A 7,655-nucleotide genomic window follows, 5' to 3' on the forward strand; every position below is an offset into this window, starting at 1 on the left:
GAACAATGAATGGTCGCGATTTGATGTTAATTTCTCGTTCGAGATACGTAGACGATGGAGATGTGCTAGTCAAATATGCCTAAGGGGATACAGCGTGGCCCTGATGTGGATCCGAGTGGCATAGATATCTCGATCGAGATAATGTGGTGGCGGTGACATGTATTGGTGACATGGATGACGCCTGGAAACCCGGACCTGCTAGTGTGGCATTAGTTGGCATCTCGACCGAGATATGTCGATTTACGCTCGGGAGGCACGTGTCGTCTTTTAATTCGCGGCACTATCACGATCGAGGTACTCTGCCCGAGATGCATGGATGTCCCAATTTTAGAGAGAGTGAACGAAAGTGAGTACCCTCATCTTGCAACCACCCAGAAGAGGATGCCTCGTCTACCTTCTCAGGGAAAGACACATCAACTAGTGATGGTGTAGCAATGATTATGAGAAATCATAACTATGCCATAAGCTATACATTTAGAAATTAGCTTCTTTTTACAGTTGTTCATTTTTTAAATGGATCGTGAAGATGGAAATAATAAACATTGTCTCTATTTTGGCATGTTTTTTGAAAACTTATTGTTAGATTTTCAATTATAATCTCAAAAAGTAAGCAAAACAAAGTCTTTTTTTTCATGTCAATTTTTGTAAGAAATGTGTAAAGTGCCCAAAATATTATTATTTTTTGGTAGCACATTGTACGTGTTGAGATATCAAGCTCATCTAGTGAGGTGGTGGACACTGATGACCTGCTTGGGGGATAGGCCCCACACTTACACCACTGGCATGGTTGGTGAGATCATGGGTGATATGCGGCCAGTGGGATGATAGGCTGTGTGACAGTTATTCTAGAGACTAGCATAGTTATAGCGCCATGGGTTCACACTATAGAGAACCCTAGTATATATTTGGTTGAGTACCTTTTCATATGGTGTGTACTCTTATCTTTGTATATGGTGTGTTAAGTGTTGTGTGAAGAAGAAGAAGATTTTCAGCCTCTCACCTTGTGTGTCCTCTTTTAGGGTTTTGTGAGTGTGTGTGTGCTTGCAAGAGCTCAAGCTCCCTTGCATCTTTTCATGGTATTAAAACCTGGTTCATGCTAAGGGCTGAGCTGCAAGCAAGAGAAGCACAGGAAGCGGTACGAGGGTAAGAGCTTCAACTACTCTTCCCTATTTGTGTTGGCGACTACATCCTTGTCGGGAGCTCTACGGGAGGCACCGGAAGCGGTACGAGGGTAAGAGCTTCAACTACTCTTCCCTATTTGTGTTGGCGACTACATCCTTGTCGGGAGCTCTATGGGAGGCACCGACAAACGATCTCTGATTGAGGAGCTTTCTTACGAGAGTAAAGCAATAGAGCAACCATGCTATCCTATTGAACCCCAATTTTTGGGCTAAAAACGCATTTCGGGCGCGTTAGGACCTTCGTTTTTCGAAAAGCAGGTGATTTCGAGCACTGCGGGTAAGTCATCGATTCTCTGCAGAACTCTATTTTAAGAACTGCTAGGAAGATAGATTGGTTGTGCAGACATTGTGTGTGCTGCAAGGAGGTCAACAGTTGCCATTGGGTGTATGTATGCACATTAAGGTCACTGGTTGTGACATTTGAGTGTAGTACTATGTCACTGGTTGTGACATTTGAGTGTAGTACAATGTCACTGGTTGTGACATTTGAGTGTAGTACAATACCGCTGCAGAAAATACAGCAACTTGTGTTGTAGGACAAACCAGCGCGCTGTTTCTGGTGAATTTGTGTGTCTGGTAAGATGTCAAATGATGGCATAAACCAGATTGTTGCTAAGAAGCTTGATAAGAACAACTTTCATGCTTGAAGGTTCAGGCTAACAAATTTCTTGATGGGAAAGGGTTACTGGGGCTACATAGAAGGTGAGCATGAAGAGGCATCAGAGATACCGGAGATCAATTTAACTGCTGCAGATGTGAAAGAGTTCAAGGATTGGAACCAAGGAGCCAGAAAAGTTATGTATTGGCTCTCTACTATTAGTATACGAGACACCATGATTGGGCACATACAGGATGCCAAGTCCCCCAAGGAGGCGTGGGACACCTTGGTAAAACTCTATGAAACGAATACCAAGGCATGAAAGATACAGTTGAAGAATGAACTTCATACTGTGGAGAAAAAGAGTATGTATTTGAATGACTATGCATTGAAGATCAAGGGTATTGTGGAATCCCTTGCATCTATTGGCATTTCAGTAGATGATGATGAGTGATAAGGTGGAAGTCTGCTGTTTACGTGGTCTCGGGCCACAATACAAGGCATTCAAGACGTCTATTTAGACTCAGGAAAACATTCCCAATTTCACAGATTTGGTGTCTATGTTGATTATAGAAGAGAAGAGCTTGGGTGAAGACCAACAACCTTCACAAAAAAAAACAGTTCAGAGCAACAATCCTTCTACACAAGTTCAAGAAGAGGACGAGGTAGAGGAGGCCATGGACGCGGCCAAGGAGGTGGTCAAACAGGTAATCAGAATTATGGCCAGCAGCAACAACAACAACAGTCCCAGAATTCACAATAACAACAACAACACGCAAGTGGAAGAGGCCAATTCAGAGGCACGGGGAGTCAAAGAGGTCGTGAAAATTGGCAAAGGCAGTATAATGATACACGTGGATGCTTTTATTGTGGTAAGCCTGGACATGTGCAGGTAGATTGTTATAAGAAGTAGGTTGACATGCAAAATGAAAAATTGCAGCAAAACAACTATGCATCCTCGAGCAGAAACAATGCAAATAATGAAAGGTTGTTTGTTATGCAGCATGTTGTTAATGCCATATCTGAAAATGTTGAAGCAGCACATAAAGATGATATATGGTACGTTGATTTAGGTGCTTCGAACCACATGACAAGTCATGGGGGAGTGGTTCAAGGAGATGAAAAACCTTGAAAGACCAAGTTTTGTGGAAATAGGGGATGACACTGCTCATCCAATTGCCCATGTTGGAGATGTGCCATTGTCTATGCAAAGTGAAGTACCTTGCAGATGTACTTCATGTTTCGAACATAACAAAGAATCTGGTTTCAGTTGGCTAGATGTTTGAGCAGGGTTTGTAGGTTCGGTTTAACCCTAATGGTTGTTATGTTGAAGACTTTAAAGACAAGTGCACATTGGTTGCAAGCAACAGAGTGGGCAGAATGTTTACGTTGAATGTAAACATGCCTGAAGTGAGTGCTGCAATTTTTGCAAATGGTTCAGGAATTGTTGCAGACACAGACATTTGGCATAAAAGAATTGGACATGTGAATGTGTAGAGAATGAAGTCTATGCAGACTAAAGGAATTGTGATAGGGCTGCCAAAGTTTAAAGTTGAAGGTATGGAGAAAATATGTGAAGCATGCCAATTTGGAAAGCAAACAAAGCATGTATTTCCACGTGACAGAAATGTGAGCAGAAATGCACTAGATGTTGTGCATTCAGATGTATGGGGTCCTACGAAGACCATGTCTATGGGAGGCTGCAAGTATTATGTGACATTTATTGATGAGACCACACAAGGAAAGTGTGGGTATACTTCATGAAGGAGAAGGGTGAGGTGTTCACTCATTTTTAGAATTTCAGAGTTATGGTTGAAAAGCAAACAAGGAAATATGTAAAGTGCCTAAGGTCAGATGGAGGGGGAGAGTACTTCTCCAATGAGTTCTCTGAATTTTTGAAGAAGAATGGTATTCGGAGACAGTTTACATGTAGATACACTTCGTAGCAAAATGGAGTTACTGAGTGAAAAAATAGGCACATTGCTGAGATTGCACGAGCATTGATGGGAGAGAAGAATATGCTGCATAGCTATTGGGCTGAGGCTGTTTCTACAGCAGTTTACATCATGAACACGACTCCAACTGCAGCCATACATGATGTAACTCCGTAGGAGAGGTTTACTGGTAGAAAACCTCATTTGTCTCATCTGAAAGTCTTTGGATGCATTGCATATGTGCATGTGCCAGATGAACTGAGAACTAAGCTGGATCCAAAAGCTGAAAAATGTGTGTTTATTGGGTATTCCCTTGAGTAAAAGGGATACAGGTATTATAACCCTGCTACATGTGAGTTAAGGGTAAGCAGGGATGTTGTTTTTGATGAGATAAGCAGCTAGTATGCTGCTGAAAAAGAAGCTGTAGGGGCTGATGTGAGTGGAAATGTGGTTGCACATAATGCAAGTCAGCAATCATAGTCTTTGAGTGGACCAGGAGAGTCCTCATCTAGTGGTTTAGTTGATAGACCATGGAGTGGTAGGCTGCATCATAATACTAGTCCTGAAAATGTGATTAGTACATCACATAAAGGCAAAGAGAAAGTGATTGAGCCCCTTAGTATGCCTGACATTTCTGAAGGGCATTCTCATGTTGATGGAGAGTCTAGTGGCTCAGAGATGAGCCTTGATGAGGATCTTGGGATACCAGCTATGAGAACACCTGGTGTAAAGAAGGCTATGGAAGCCATGTATGCAAAGCTGCGAAGATCTAGGAGAGTGAAGAATCCTATGTAGAGGTTTACCTATGATGGTTATGTGGCACATCACTATGCATACATGGCAAAAGTTGTACACGTTGTAGAGCCCACATGCATTGATGAGGCTGTTGGAAATGTGTGTTGGGAGAAAGCTATGGATGAGGAGATGGATGCACTATATGGAAATGAGACTTGGGATTTAGTGCAATTGCCTAAAGACAAGAAAGCCATTGGATGCAAGTGGGTGTACAAAGTAAAACATAACAGTGATGGAAGCATAAGCACGTACAAGGCTAGATTGGTAGCCAAAGGATATGCGCAGACATATGGCATTGATTATGAGGAAACTTTCAGCCTAGTTGCCAAGATGGCAATAGTGAGAGTTGTGATAGCAGTGGCTACATCAAAGCAATGGTCTTTACATCAGATGGATGTAAAGAATGCATTCTTGCATGGGGATTTGCAGGCAGAGGTGTATATATTGCAGCCACCTGGTTATGAGGATGTGAGTCACCCCGAGCATGTTTGCAGGTTGAAGAAAGCCTTGTATGGCTTAAAACAAGCACCGAGAGCATGGTCTGACAAGATTTCTGATTATCTTGTCACTATTGGCTTTCATGTAGCCAATGCAGATTTCTTGCTATATGTGAGACACAGTGATAGAGGGGTTGTGCTTGTTGTCATCTATGTAGATGACTTGATCATTACGAGGGACCATGATGCAGAGATCTTTGATATAAAGATCTTGCTTAGATAGAAGTTTGAGATGAAGGATCTGGGGGAGCTCAGATATTTATTGGGCATTGAGGTGATTAGGTCACCACATGGTATTGGATTACTGCAGAGACAGTATGGCTTGGACATGTTGTCCAAGTATGGTATGACAGGCTATAAGCCTATCTCAGTGCCATTGGATTAGAATGGCAAGTTGAGTGCAGATTCACGAGAGATTTTGGAAGATCCTACTATGTATAGGCGTATAGTAGGAAGCTTGATCTACGTGATGATCACCAGGCCAGATTTGAGCTATGCTTTTGGGTTGGTGAGTCAGTTTATGCAAGTTCCTCGGAAGCCACATTTGGATGCATTGAGATGCATACTGAGGTATGTGAGGTCTACTTTGCATTGTGGACTATTTTATGAAACTGGGACAGAGATATGTGTACATGGGTACACAGATGCTGATTGGGCTGGTAGTATCTCAGATAGAAGATCTACTAGTGGCTTCATGTTTTCTTTGGGGAGTGCTGCTGTGACTTGGAGCAGCAAGAAGCAGCCTATGGTTGCTCTATCCAGTACTACTACAGAGACTGAGTACAGAGGTGCTGCTATAGCAGCATGTGAGGTAGCTTGGTTGAGAAAGCTACTTGCAGATTTGGGTCTATCAGTGGATAGACAAGTCATTTTCTGTGACAACATTAGCAGTATATAGTTGGCTAGGAACCCAGTTTTCCATGCTCGCAGGAAGCATATAGAGGTCCACTACCATTTTGTCAGAGAGAAGGTTTTGGCAGGAGACGTTGACCTTGTTTATGCCAGCACACAGGATCAGGTCGCTGACATCTTCACCAAAGCATTGGGTACAGAGAAGCTCCGCAGATTTAGGGCTTCTCTTGGTGTACATGAGATGGAGTTGAGCTCGAGGGGGAGTGTTGAGATATCGAGCTCATCTAGTGAGGCGGTGGACACTGGGTGGTGGATGACCCGCCTGGGGGATAGGCCCCACACTTACACCACTGGCATGGTTGGTGAGATCATGGGTGATATGCGGCCAGTGGGATGACATAGTTATAGCGCCAGCTCATTTAGTTGTGTTCACACTATAGAGAAACCTAGTATGTATTTAGTTGAGTACCTTTTCATATGGAATGTACACTTATCTTTGTATATGGTGTCTTGAATTTTGTGTGAAGAAGAAGAAGATTTTCAGCCTCTCACCTTGTGTGTTCTCTTTTAGGGTTTTGTGAGTGTGTGTGTGCAAATAAGAGACATAGAAAAGACCAACACACATTAAGCATGGTCACAAAAAGGAGAAGGAGAAGAACTTAAAAGAGGGTTAATAATCTAAACTTAACCCTAATATCATTATGTACTCTATTAATCATTAATATTAAGCATAAGAGAAGAAAACCTTCATTAGGTCACACCATAGCTATATAGTGAATAAGAAGAAAGAGAAAGAGGAAGAGGAAGAGGAAGAAATTACAAATGCATTCGGGTTAAGCATAAGAGAAATACCTTCATTAGGTCACACCATAGCTATATAGTGAATAAGAAAGAGAAAGAGGAAGAGTAAGAGGAAGAAATTATTCGGGTTAAGCATAAGAGAAATACCTTCATTAGCTCACACCATATCCATGTACTGATGAATAAGGAGAAACAAAAAGAGGAAGGGGACATGAGAGGAAGGGGAAGGGGAAGACAAAGAAGAAGACGAAGAGAAAGGAAGTATAAATGCATGGGATAGAGATAGATTAATGGAGTAGATGGAGCTGGTGCAGTCCTTCAAAAAGAAAGAAGTGGAGGAAATATTTTGGGGGAGGAAGAACTGCGTCAATGGTGCCACAAGTCTGCAAAGTAATTTTCTCGGCGTCGCTCTATAAGCACCGCTATAAACAATGCCCAATGGTGCTTTATCGTCGTTGGGAAAATTCTAGAGAGAAAACCATTCCATATACCATTGACACCGCTAAATTTAGTGCATTTGTATTCATATTCAATTTTTAATTTGCACACTTCTTTTTCCCTATATAGATGTCTTCTACTAGTTCGAATAGTGATGGGTCACCATCCATTTAGACTCCAGAGTGGTTGCGAAGAAGAATCCCTTGCTCATGTGCAAGATGCAAGAATGTTTGTATGCATGACATCACGCATACAAGATGAATCCCTTGTTCATGTGCAATATGCAAGAATGTTTGTATGCATGATGTCGAGTCACATTGGAGGATATTAGAAAATGAGGATCTTTTGAACCAATGCTATGCAACATGATGCTTCAAGGCAATTCATTGGTTAGTATATAAACTTATGAGATTATATGTATACTTATGGTTTGACATATGTTAAATGGTAATTATCATTTTAAAATATGGTTCATTAGGATGAGAAGGGCATGCACATTCGCGAATAAGTACTACACAATATGCCTCATTATTATGTCATTGGGGGAAACTTGAGGAAG

Source organism: Cibotium barometz, chromosome 27 (genome assembly GCF_041138505.1).
Source record: "Cibotium barometz isolate CiBa-2024 chromosome 27, ASM4113850v1, whole genome shotgun sequence".
NCBI classification, from domain to species: domain Eukaryota; kingdom Viridiplantae; phylum Streptophyta; class Polypodiopsida; order Cyatheales; family Cibotiaceae; genus Cibotium; species Cibotium barometz.